Source organism: Ruditapes philippinarum, unplaced genomic scaffold, assembly GCF_026571515.1.
Source record: "Ruditapes philippinarum isolate M1 unplaced genomic scaffold, ASM2657151v2 ctg3079_1_1_1_1, whole genome shotgun sequence".
Classification (NCBI taxonomy): Eukaryota; Metazoa; Mollusca; class Bivalvia; order Venerida; family Veneridae; genus Ruditapes; species Ruditapes philippinarum.
Window position 1 is genome coordinate 125,523 of NW_026859501.1, and position 13,572 is coordinate 139,094.

Below are 13,572 nucleotides of genomic sequence, written 5' to 3' on the forward strand. Positions count from 1 at the left end.
TACAAAAGACAAAAGCAGAGAGGGGAAAACAACAAATCATTTAAGAGAGAAAGAAAGCAGAAAAAAGTATGTTCCCATTCAAAAAAGAAAAAGCACTGGTGATGAAAATGTAGAGAGAACTACATAAAACATTATAACATTACAACCAATTTGTGTAAATTAGGCAGAAATAAAGCAAATAAAAGTGAAAAAAAAAGAATTCTTGTTCGTTTTCAGTGAAAAACATTATATTTTATTTTCCATAACATATGTTCCGTAACAGATATCTTTTCCTGCACTACTCACTAAATTAAACTGTTGATGTTATTTTTAATTGATACAGTGTTTTATGATTGATGCTGTTAGTGAAGATACCACATTTAAATTGTTTAAGTAATTTTAAAGAGTGAAAATATTGAGTTATAAATCCTATGTTTTATAATTTTTCACCTATGTTCCGTAACAGATCATAAGGACTGTTTGATGAACATTTGTGCAGCGAAGTTTTTTTTGGTAACGTTACACCGATAAAAAGATATGCTTTATTTGTTTTCTGCTTCTATTTTAGATATAATTCGATAACTTTTATGACAGTATTTGTTTGAGCATTGTATCGAAACAATGTCAATCTTTAGTTACGAAAATATTTGCTTATACAAGCTTTTCAAATACGAAGTATACACGTTTCAGAATAAGATATGGCATAACATATTTTTGCTCAAGGTAACCATTGGTCTTCAACTTTACAATGCATATTCTTCTGGATTGTTTAATTAAAATGTTAGTAAAACAATACCTCCAAAGTAATTCCTATGGTATATATATGTTCCGTAACAATGTACATGTAATTCAGTAACTAACTTCAAAAGCTTTCAGTATACAAACGAAGCGAATGGTGTGTGTTAAACTTCCACACAATCTGTCCAAGGTATTGAACATTAAAGGCAAATCATTGAAAACGTTGTTTATGAAAGTCAGATTTTTCATTTTTTGTTAACCAAAAGTGCTTCAATTTTGGGAGAATGGCTGACTTAATACACAGCTTTGAATTTCAAATATCGATTGCTTACGCATTACTTATTTTACGCATTTTTATATGCATGTATGTCTCAAGTTAAATGGTCATGTTACATTTAATTGTACATCATTTAAATTTGCCATTTTATAGTTTGTTTGTTCTTGATGCGGAAATAAACGTCAAACATATTCGAATGTGAATACTTAATGCTTTTCAAAACGAGCTGATTGGATAGGACCGTGCAATTCTACAGTAAAAACGAAATGTTAAAAGTTTATTAATTACAAATGTGCAAGCAATATTTGTTTATGTACAAATCGTTGTATTTCAGTTCGTGATATTAAAGCTTTAATCTACATAACTGGTAAAATAGAGAAAGTTTTGTTGAAGCGATACCTATTATAGACTTAAATTGGAGGTTAGGCTATGTCTTATCTTTAAGTTTCAAAATATCTGTAGTGAATATAGTGTCTGTTTTTAGATACGCCCGACAGTCCAAGATTCAAAGTCAAAGGTACTGCAATTTCTGGGCCTATTAACTTTATTGATGGAAAGTCAAGATCTGTTGTTTGTGAAAGTAATGGTAAACCTTACCAAGACAGCTACAGTTGGAATAAGACAGGTAGTTTTACAAAAGCTGGGAACACACTCCAATTTGTCCATGTCCAGAAACAAGATGATGGTCAGTATACATGTACAGCACAAAACACAATGGTACCATCAAGCGGAGATACACAAATAGGAAACAATAGGTATACAGTGAAAATAAATGTTCTATGTAAGTATTCTAAATTTTCTTGTCAAATTGATAAAGAAGGATGCAAACATTAATCTAGACTGTTGCTTTGATAGTAGTCAAATGTAATAGCAGTCATGGCGATTGCAGTTTGAACCCTGAAGATTTTTTTATGAAATTGAGCATATCGTGTTTTTTTTCTCCTGATAATGTCTGATAAAATTATGATTAGTTTTAAGTGATTAAAGAAGACAAAGTTACTGGTAGTCATCTAAAATGACAGGATTTGTATTTTAGTTTTTTGTTTATAATTGGTGCTTAATTTAACTAGAAAAATTAAAATTATGTTTTATAAGGTAAACATTTAAAATGATTGAGAGAGTTGAAGCAAAAAAAAAGCATCGTTTTGCCTTTGTCGACATAGCTTCAGAGAAAGTTTATTAGAGTAATAAGTATTAACATAAGCGCACCATTAACAATTTCAAGGGTATTATCTGCATATTATAACGCTCCTTTCCACTTATTTTGCTCATGTATATTGCAACATATTTTCTTTTCATAATTGCAAAATGCATTGACTCTGTCAAGCTATATAACTGTGTTTACATTTTCTTTTGCCAATTTTGATGTCCATAATTGTGTGATTGGGTAAACCTTTTTTGAATAGTTTGAGTGATAAGAACCTGAGTCGGGGCATTAAACGTTCTTTATTTAATAATTATATTATATTCGTATTTAAACATTCTCAAACATATGTTATCATTATCATAGTAATTTACATGTTTTAATTCAACAACTTTAGTTCCTCCATCAACTCCAACAGTACATATTATGAAACAATTACCGGACAACAAATGCCTGGAAATACAATTTATGTTATAAGAGATGTTCTGATAACTTTTGTTTGCAAGTTTGAGGTAAATCTTGATCCAACTTACACATGGACAGGACAGACAGTTGGTAATGCCAGTCTAACAATTAAAATAAATCAAGAAAAACCAGAAGAAGACATGTACAGCTAAAAATACAATGATGGAAACACAAGGTGTAATACAGCAGGGATCTTACTCATCCATACTTACGTTTATTATACTGTGTAAGTTTCGTTACTAGGTTAAAGATGTCGACAAAATAAATTGATCATAATATATTTAATGTCTGTTATAATGTGATTTTTTTCTTTTAACCAACCGTTTGTTTCTTTAAAAGTTTTTTTCTTTAAATAATGAACGTAAATGTAGATGGTTGTTGGATATTCGAATAACCAAGTACCTACTAGCTGGTTATTCGGAATTCCCTACTATTTAACGCTGGTAGTTAATCATTTAAGCCACTATTACCAGCATGCACTGTTCAAACACATCATACAGTTTGAACACAGAATAAAGGAGGAGACATATGTGGTTATTTGCACGCATCTCCGACTACCAACCAGAGGGTAATTGGTATTTTGAACATGTTTTACCCCTTTTTTCATCCGTTTTAGTGCACTTAACATTTTGTAATAATGCACTTGATTGTCCTGTCTGTTTGAAAGGGGCATATTATGAAGCCTGTTTGTATGTCATTTAGATATAACTGTTGTATTAAGTGTATGATTTTCATTTAAGAAAAGTTTCTTTGTGCATATTTTCACATCTATACTCATTTTAAGTCGATTTGAGAAACGTTTTAAGTGTAATATTTAAATTTAATTTCCTGAATGAGGAATCAAAGTTGATAAGAATTTTCGTATAATGCACAGCTAGATACCCTAATCAAATACATTTTGCTAGCCATTGAAATTAACATCTACATATTTTCAATGATTAACCTACTTTTAGATCCACCCGAAATCCGGGATTGTAAACTTCAATACTTCAATGGATCTCCTATATCAGTATCAAACAACATAGATGTTAAGGAGTTTAGTTCCTTCAGCATAACCTGTTCCGTCAACAGTAAACCAGAAGCTACAAAATCTTGGTTGGGGCCTACTACATCATCTACAAAAACTCTAAATGTAAACAGAGTCAACAGACAACATAATGGAACATATACAATATTTGCCACAAACAGAATGGAACCAACATTTGGAGAAATAAAGAGAGGAAACAACACCAAAAGCTTAAGCTTCAATATATTATGTACTTACATTTCTTACTAAATAATTGAACATCTTTACTTGCCAAATTCACATATGTTTAGATATTCAAAACAAATCTTTGATTAGGCGGTTGTTTGTTTAAAAGACATAGTAATAGAAAAAATACGTGTTCATTATTCTCCTTCTTTATATTAGAAACACACTGGCAGTAACAAAAGTTATCATAAGAACTCCAGCACATATTTTGAGTTATCACAAGAACTTCGTGACATTTGAAAAATCGGATATATTTTTGTTAGCCTGGGCTTTATGCTTGCAACTCTCCTTTATAATTAGGTCATTAAGTATAGCAACGAAGAAGATCACAAATGAAAAGGTCAATAGAATCTATATATTCGTATGTGCAAGTAATTTGGAAATTTTACTCAAAACTACCAGATGTTTTTTTTAAAAAAAGGCGGTGAAAAATGGAAGAAAAGGTTTTTCTGAAACATTATACAATTAGTAGGGCAAGCTTAAATATCATAGTTTAATTAGCACCGCAAACTCCCCATTTAAAGGTACAAAATGATCATTTTTCACGTGAGAACTCCAAGTTTTGCACAGAAATCCGTAACATTTTCCAGGAATTCCGTGACAGATATCATAAGAACTCCAAACAAGTTATCATAAGAACTCCATCCCTCGTGTAACAGTTCCTCACCCATGCATTGTTTAAAATGATTTTTCAAAAATGATTTTTTAAACTCTGATAATAAAATGTTGATGTAATTTCTGTGTTAATATCACATGTTTTTATTACAAATGAGTCTATGAATATGCAATGCACATTTAAATATTGATATAAAGTTATTAATTTAGAAGTAGCTGCTAATGTGTTTATTCGGCGGTTATCACTAAACATGCAATACGGCACGGCACGCTATTCTCTGTGAAAGGCGGCATTTGGTCTTCAAATAACAGAGTACATACGGCCTACACGACAAATAAATAGGCGGAATTAACTAAAAAAAATTGGAATTTTGGCAAGGTATCAGTGGTTATGAAACTACATATGTTCACAGAATAATGTCCCCTTCTTGTCGCCTTTTTCAACTTCCCGGTACAGAGAAAGCGGGGACAGGTCTTGCTTCAATAAAAATAAATCATTTTGATTAGCATTCTATCCAAACTCATAAAATTGGTTCAAGTGATAACTATTTATAGCCGTATCTTTCTTTTTTGTTTGCTTTACACACACTAATGCAATTGTTCATTTTATCTTAACAGATGCTCCAGAGATTACAAAATTGGATAATCAAGACATTGTTGCAAGTTCGAGTGTAAATGTTCAATGTCCTATTATTAACGGAAATCCTGAATCTACAACATTTAAGTGGACAAGGAACGGTGATAACAGATAATGGAATACACAAACACTGTACATACAGATTGTTACCAAGCATGATGACATGTTGTATAGATGTACCGTTCAAGATATAATGAGACCAACTGGATGTCCACAGGAAATAGGCACAGACAGTGGCTCTTTTCACATCAATGTGCTTTGTAAGATTTTTTTTTACTTTTGTATCAAATTATTTTAATTATCAATAAAACATATTGTTCCAAATTATGCATAAATCTTACTACAGGCTACCAGTCAGGTATTGTGTTCTCCGCTTTTTGCATTATTATGAAAAAATGTGTAATCTTAAGAAAGCAATATATTTTTCTAATAGGGCAAAGGAGAAATTATGATCAGTTAAATATATGTTCAAGAATGTATTGTCGTGGAGCTCTATAGATTTTGATTAAACTATTAGTAGGGGGATACTAATTTAAAGGGGTCAAAAGAGCTTAAAATAGTTCAAACCTTTACACATCATCTACTACTTAATTAAGTGAAGGATGATCCCCAAAACTTGTCTGTAGCATCCTTAAGTAGTCGTTTATCAAATTTGTTCATTTTAATTTGATTGGCCCTTTTTAGGGTCGCTAGAACTAAAAACAGAAAAAAAACTTTAAACATCTTTTTCTACAGAACAAATTGATGAATGATCAGCAAACTTTGTATGTAGCATTCTAAGGTAGATTTTGATCAGGTTTGCTCATATTCATTTGATTGACCCCTTTTAGGGGCTGCTAAAGCTAAAAATAGAAATACATTTAAACGTTTACTTCTACAGAACTAATTGATGGATGATCACCAAATTTTGTCTGTAGCCCTCTTAGGTAGTGTCGTATCAAATTTGCTCATATCAATTTTATTGGCCCCTTTTATGGCCGCTTAAGCTAGACATAGAAAAAATGTATGAACATCATCTCCCACTGAGCTAATTGATGGAAGATCACCAAACTGTAGCATTCTTAGGTAGTTTTTTATCGAGTTTGCTCATATTAATTTGATTGGCTCCTTTTTGGGGCCGCTGAAGGTTAAAGTAGAATTACATTTAAACGTCTCCATTTACAAAACTAATTGATGGAGGATCACCAAACTTTGTCTATAGAAATCTGAGGTAGTCTTTGAATCAAGTTTGCTCATATTAATTTGATTGGCCCCTAAAGCTAAAAATAGAAATACATTTAAACGTTTCCTTGTACAGAACCAATTTCACCTAATATTGTCTATACAGAACAGAACAGAATTTATTGATTTAGGCCACCAGCCCATAGCATATACAATTGTTACATTGAAAAAGATACAAAGTTATGTTTGTAGCATTCTTGTGTAGTCTTTTATCATGTTTGCTCATATTAACTTGATTGGCCCCCTTTAGGGACCACTAATGCTAAAAATAGAACTACCTTTAAACGTCTTTTTCTACAAAACTAATTGATGGATGATCATAAATCTTTGTCTGTAGCATACTTAGGTAGTCTGTTATCAAGTTTGCTCATATTATTTTGATTGACCCCTTTTAGAGGCGGCTAAAGCAAAAAATAAACAAAAAAACCTTTGAACATCATCTCATTCTAAATTATTGACGGATGATCACGTTGACTGATATACCTATGTTATTTGAAATAAATATTAACTTGTGGCATCATCCTGGCAAACAGTTTTCATGTATATTATATACTGAGATAATGTTATTATCTAATTTCTAAGATGTGTAAAAAAGAAAGATCGCAATTCCGAAAGACAGTCTTAGGCACATTTTACAACACATTAATAAATGGATGATCATCAAATTTTGTCTGTAGCAATCTAAATGTTTGTTTTTTTTTAATATCAAAATTGCTCATATTAACTATATTTGTCCCATTTAGTTAAGTTAAGTTACATATTTTTGTAAAAAAAGTTGAAGCTAATGCATAAATTCACAAGGTAATGCCATGTCTGAAATTCTAAAATGTTTGTTGCGACAAAGATTGAAACGTCTGGTCGAAGCAAAATAAATTTGATAACAAGTAAAATTGAAATGATTGGTATAATTAAGTAAAATAAATTCAAGACAGTATGTGCCAAAAATATGTCCATTTTAATATTTGTACGAATCGCATAATGTTCCAATGATTTTCAGAACGAACTGTTCTGCAGTGATCTCCCCTTACTGGCCGTAGCGTAGCCGGTGCACAGAGTTTGACGTACTTTCTTAGCGGTTTAGGGAGAACCACCTCTCTGATAGTGCGCGTGAAAACATTGTGAGTTTGTTAAAAGAAAAAAAAACACACTAAAAATCAAGTCCTAGATGTTCCCCATTGATGTATGGACAAATGCATATCGTGAACGCGGCGTCTAATAAACCTTGGACAAAGTATAAAAATGGTCCTAGGAAAAAAACTGAATCCCTATGACGTTCATAGATGAGTATCATGATAATAAAAGTCAGTGTCCTGTCCTGTTTTTGTTTGAGGTCCTCTTTGGGTCCGCGCCACTGGTTCTTGTTGCTGGGTCGTGTAGGGTTCATTGAACGGCGCTATTCCTTGTTGATCTTTTTTATCATATATAATAAGACTACAAGATTATATCCTACAGAATAAGAGGAACACAGGTAAGACGAGAAACTGTTTTCAATATGCTTATTCTCCTTAATAGCTCAGTTATGTAGCTTGTTCTACTGCAGCAATTTTTATAGAAGTCGGTATGACATTGATTGTAATCATTATGAAGGAATCATGTCAAAGAAACAGTTAGTTACTTTCAGTTGTCACAATAACCACGAGTGAAATATATTGGTTTCATACAACAAAATGATTTAAATACTGTAAGTATTTGTATTTGTAAGTACTGTGTTGTATTTGATGTACTCGATAAAGAACACAGTCATATAATTATAATATTTGTAATTATTAAGATAAGTTATAATGTAGCTTAATGTTGTTAAAATTTAAAAAAAAGCTAGTATGTAACTATGGCAAGTTCGCTTTCACCCTACTTGATATTTGGTTTCATGTTTTATGTGGCCTTATTATATTAATCATCATTGGTAATAAATTGTCTTTTTAACGAACATTTTTGTGTACAATTGTACACTAGCCTGAGTGAACTGATATATCATAATTTCTGTCGATTACAGTTTGTATCTAATAGCCTGATACATATGGCACAAAGAGGAACTTAATGTCATTATCTGCCAGTAAAGCTTGGGCATAACCATATCTTTTTCATAGTGTTAGCTTGACTGGGAAACTCTTTACTAAAACCACAACGAAATATAGACCGTAAGTATTTTCAAAAGAGAAGAGATAAATCATCTCAAAACGTCTCAAGGCATGGTCAGATTTATCATAACTGCATAGTTTTGCTATAGCATGATAGACCCCAGACAGTACTTATACTTGAAAAGTCTATTTTTTACTTTAAGACATGTCTTTATCTTCAGCCATCGAAACATTAATATTTATATAATGACAAATTATTTCACTTTATGTTTGATATGAAATGTATATAGCTTATAATATGGCATCAGACGACATTTATTTGTCCCAAGTCACCTCTTACAAAGAAGACGATCTCACGCATGTGCTCCAACTGTATACTGCTTTATTTATTGAAGATTTTGTGATGTCCAGACATGATATAAAGAAACAAGTAAGAGTTCATCCACAGAGAGTTAGTTTAATATGTTATCATCATAGTGTAACGATATGAATAGATCACATATCCATGTAACCGAAATTTTGTGACACGATATGACTGGAGAATATTTCTCCGAGATTTGTGTACCATTTGGTGAAGGTCTGAACCAATAACTTATGTGCAAATTTCAGAACTTTCCATTTCCTCGTTTTTCCCGAAGAATGATTTTTATTGCATTTTAAATGCATTTTACTCACGTCAGACTAACAATTTTACTCCTAAGTGTCTATTTACAATTAACTTTACGTATACGTCTTATCACCATATTCATATTTTTCCATTTTAAGTACTCACTTAATCTATTTTTTTTATTTTCATCTTTATGGCTTTCCTGATGGGAGATCCTTAAATATTTAAATTTATAAACGAAAAGCTTTGTTTTCTTGTCTTTTTAAGATATGATTTCAAGAAATGTTTGCATTTCGTTAAAAAGATAAGCATGCGTTAGATTGAAGATTGAATTTCGTAAATTGATGTTTTAAGCTGAGGTCTTCACAGCTTTGCTCTCTTTCGTTACTGTTGCTGTTGTTTCCCCCCCCCCCCTTTTTTGAGGGGGGGGGGTTGTCAATGAACAAAAACATTATATAAATGTGCACGTCTAATATAAATGATTTTCCTTAAAAAATGAATCAAACTATGTTGATCTTATTTACTTTTGATTTTAATGTAACTGCCGGAAATGTTTGTCGGTGTTTGATAAAGTGGAAAGCTTGCACACAAACACACCTGTTACATTTACCACTCACAAAATATTTTAAATTCATTTACCACGTGCAATACAAAACTGATATATCAATTAAATTTTTATCTATCTTCTGATATCGTATACCGTTCTAGTAGGATCGTTTTGGTGAGCTGACTATCGCCGACATCACGAGTCCGCAAAATGACGAATTATCGTATCTTTTCACAGGTTCTAAATGTTACATAATATATATTGACCTCGTCATATGTCTATAATAGAATCACTCTGGAATTAGGAATATCTTGGGTTTTCCAAGCTAGTCCGGGGATACCAACATGTACAGTTACGGCTCGAAAATAACACATATTGACATATTCACTAATCTATTGTTCTATTGTTACTTATGTGCTTTGTGAAGCTATAAAACGTCAAAATTTGTTTTGTACCTGAAAACTCACATTTTCTGAGTCCCGGATACAACTATTGTATAATGTACTGTGTGTATGTATGTACTTATAAGATGCCAAAACTCTACCTAATTAAAGTCCAAAAATAAATTTATTTTTCTTTTGCCTTTATCAGAAAAAAAAACGATCAAACGTCTGATAAAAAACAAATGTTAAGCTTTCAGACATCGGCAGTAACATTCAGACATAAAAAAGAACATGTTGATACACATGCATACTGAATGCTATAATAAAATAGCAAAAGAATATGTCTTAATAAATTTATTACACTGGAAAGAGTTTAATCGGAACAGTTTATTAAGAATTTAGGATTTGTTTGTTGCTGTTTGTTTTAGTTTATTCATTGTTTGTTTTTGTTTCTTTTTTGTGTTTTTTGTTGTTGTTTTTTTTTTAAGAAGAAGTAAGGAACCAATATTAAGAAAAGTACGGAACCAAGAGCATGTAAATGTCAATTTGGTCTACATCAATAGAAACATTAAAATACTGGTAATCGTCTCAGATTGATCATACTTTGAGGTAATTGAAAATTCACATCTCTAACCAAAATACTAAAACAAACGACATTCTCTCACTAATATTGACGACATATGACAGCTGTAATATGAAAATTACATTTATCATTGTTAATGACTTTGTATAAAGAAACAGAATGCGGAAAGATAATTTATATGTGCTTATAAATAGTCATCATTTCAGTTACTTTTAGAAAAATCGCTTTTAACAGTCTAATGTTTAATTGAGGTGGAACGATAATATTTATTTAAAGCTCAGATATTTAAGTACAAATGTAGGTTTAATGAAAAAAAATATTCTAAAGTTTGAGGATCTTACACGTACGTTACCAAGCAGCGATTTGTAAATGAGAGGTCAAAATATGTGTATTTTCTTTATATCAATTACATATAAACGAGATATACTGGTAGGAATAAGTTTTATTAGGGAGATGCCGATAATACATAAAATACGTTGTATTTTATAATTAGTGTCAACAAACTGAAAAAAGAATGTTATCACACGATATCCTCGCAATAAAGTATACTAAATTAATAAAACATCATCCGTATATGAAATCTTGAAGGGTTCCATGTGCTTTGGGGTAAACGGAAAATACGTGTTTGTTTGTTATTAAAGTTTATAATACAACGAAATTTGCCCCAACCCCCACCACCCCTCCTTTGTGGTTGAGTGGTTCCCAGTAAGCAGTGAGGCATCAGCTTTGTAGCCATCGTTTACCCTCGAGTGATTGTAAGAGGCGACTAAATGGGTTCGAATGAATGGAGTCTGTGCATCTCTTAGCTCTAGTATGTGAGGTGGAATTAATATTTGGTGTTTATTTAAGATTGTAACACCCGAAATTAGCCAAATATATTTCATGTGTCAGCGACCGACAAAAACAAACAAGAAATCAAACTAATCCTGCTCAACGTTCAAATGTTTTACTACGTTCAGTTTCTAACAGTAATTGTTTTCACATAGCTACTCAGTGAGCCTAACAAAGTTATTGCTATTTTACTTCTGTGAACCCTCTTGATATCAGCAAATGTTTTTCGGGATACAGCAAATGTGGGTTTTTTCCAAGCTAATCCCCGATGTATCTATAAAACTATTCATACTTCCGAAGTAATATGCGATCAACAATAAGGTCAAATTGACATGCAATATCCGCAGCCAATCACCATGTTTCCATATCTTTAACCTGAATTTATCAGCGGCCAATAAGAGAGAAACTTAATAGACATCCTTATAGGTGTGTATATCTAAGCAACATGAAAGCATATTCCACTCATTTCCATTTATAAATAATTTATTTAATAATTGTCTTTGAAGTTTTTCTGAATATATAGATCATTTACCGTGTACTGAATTTATTCTAGTTATTTTTTTAACTAAACTTCCCTTTTATTCCGATTCCATATGTGTGGTATACCTTCAGCAAAAACACTATACTTTTAGCTGATGCGTTTCTCCTCTAGTCAACGCATTCCTTACTTATTTTACAATTTTACAATTAATTTTCGTGTATGCAAAATGACACATCTGTAGTTTTCCCAATCAGCTATTGGTATGCTGATATATTGGTATAATATCGCAAAGTTGTTTAATAATAAACTTAACAACGTTTTTAAGGCGGGGAATGTAAAGTCAGAAATATCAGATTATTCGTTCATACAGCAATCTTTAGCAATTACTAAGATGAATAGGAATGATGTATCCATTACCTTTCATATCTTGAAAATATAATCTTAATTATTAGATATTAGCATAAATGTTTCACATTTTCCAATATGTGGAATATGATTGCTCTACTATATTACCAATACAGTTAGCATTCGAATTGATAATGATAATTTTACATTAATTTATGGCGATTTTGCTTCTAGCTATGTTTTACTAACATTTCTGTTTTATACATATATACACACGGAAGAAGGAAGTGTTAAATTTTATTTTTGGTTTATGTAATTATCTGAAGTGCATTTCGCAGAATTTCACAATATTGCAAGGGATTCAAAACAGTCTATATCCTTGACAGCTTGAAATTTACGTTAATTTAAGATAAGTGTGGCTTGAAGATCTTCTTATTTAAAGTGAATAAGATATAATTTGTCGGTATAAATTCTCACATCCCGTCATTTAACATTTTTTTCAAAACAGTCTATGATATGTGCAAAAGTACTTTGTAACTGAAAGGCCCATTATGACTAAGAAATTTTTTATGTTAATTTCTCAGTAACCTTTTATTTCTAGTGTTTTTGTTTATAGTTTCCGAAACGTTACTCATTGACCATTTACATGAACCATGCGCATTGTCTCTGCTGCCTTTGTCAATATGTATAGTTTTCGTGATAAAGTATTTTGTACGGAAGTCAAAATACTACTATATATCCATCCATTTTGATACTTAGCGCGAGTGATAAGCATTTGGCATCCTCTAAACCTATCTTTTAAATGTTATAAAAGTTTTTGTTTTTTTTTTCATTTTTTAAAGAAAGAAAAAAAACGATTCGTTTCTGTGGTATAATGTGCTTTTTATTATAATGGAAGCATGTGTCTGTTTATATCTGTTTTGTTATTATATTTATCCGTCTATGAGATGTGTCATGACAGTGGAAATCAGCCGTATAACAGAGAAATTATAGTTTTAAGCCAATGTTTATTACACGAGAATAAGTACTAGGGCGTAGTCATTTTAACTATCATTTATTCTCGAGAGGCGACGTGATACACACCTTGTACACATGTAGTATGATAGCATACGCTGATACAACACAAATGTATTTATGTGTTTAGCATATCATGTTATTACATATATATGCACATGCATGCATGCATTTAGATAATTCTGTAAACCCGCGGAAACAAATACTTTATACAATAGCAAAATTAAGAAGTATATGTTGGTACTGAAATTACATCATGTTCTGGATATAATGGATTCTCTGTCAAATGAATTTTTATCCTAATACGTAGGATTATTAATATGTTCAATTTTTATTATTATCAATAAAGTGCATAAAATATTCGTATTGAATTGA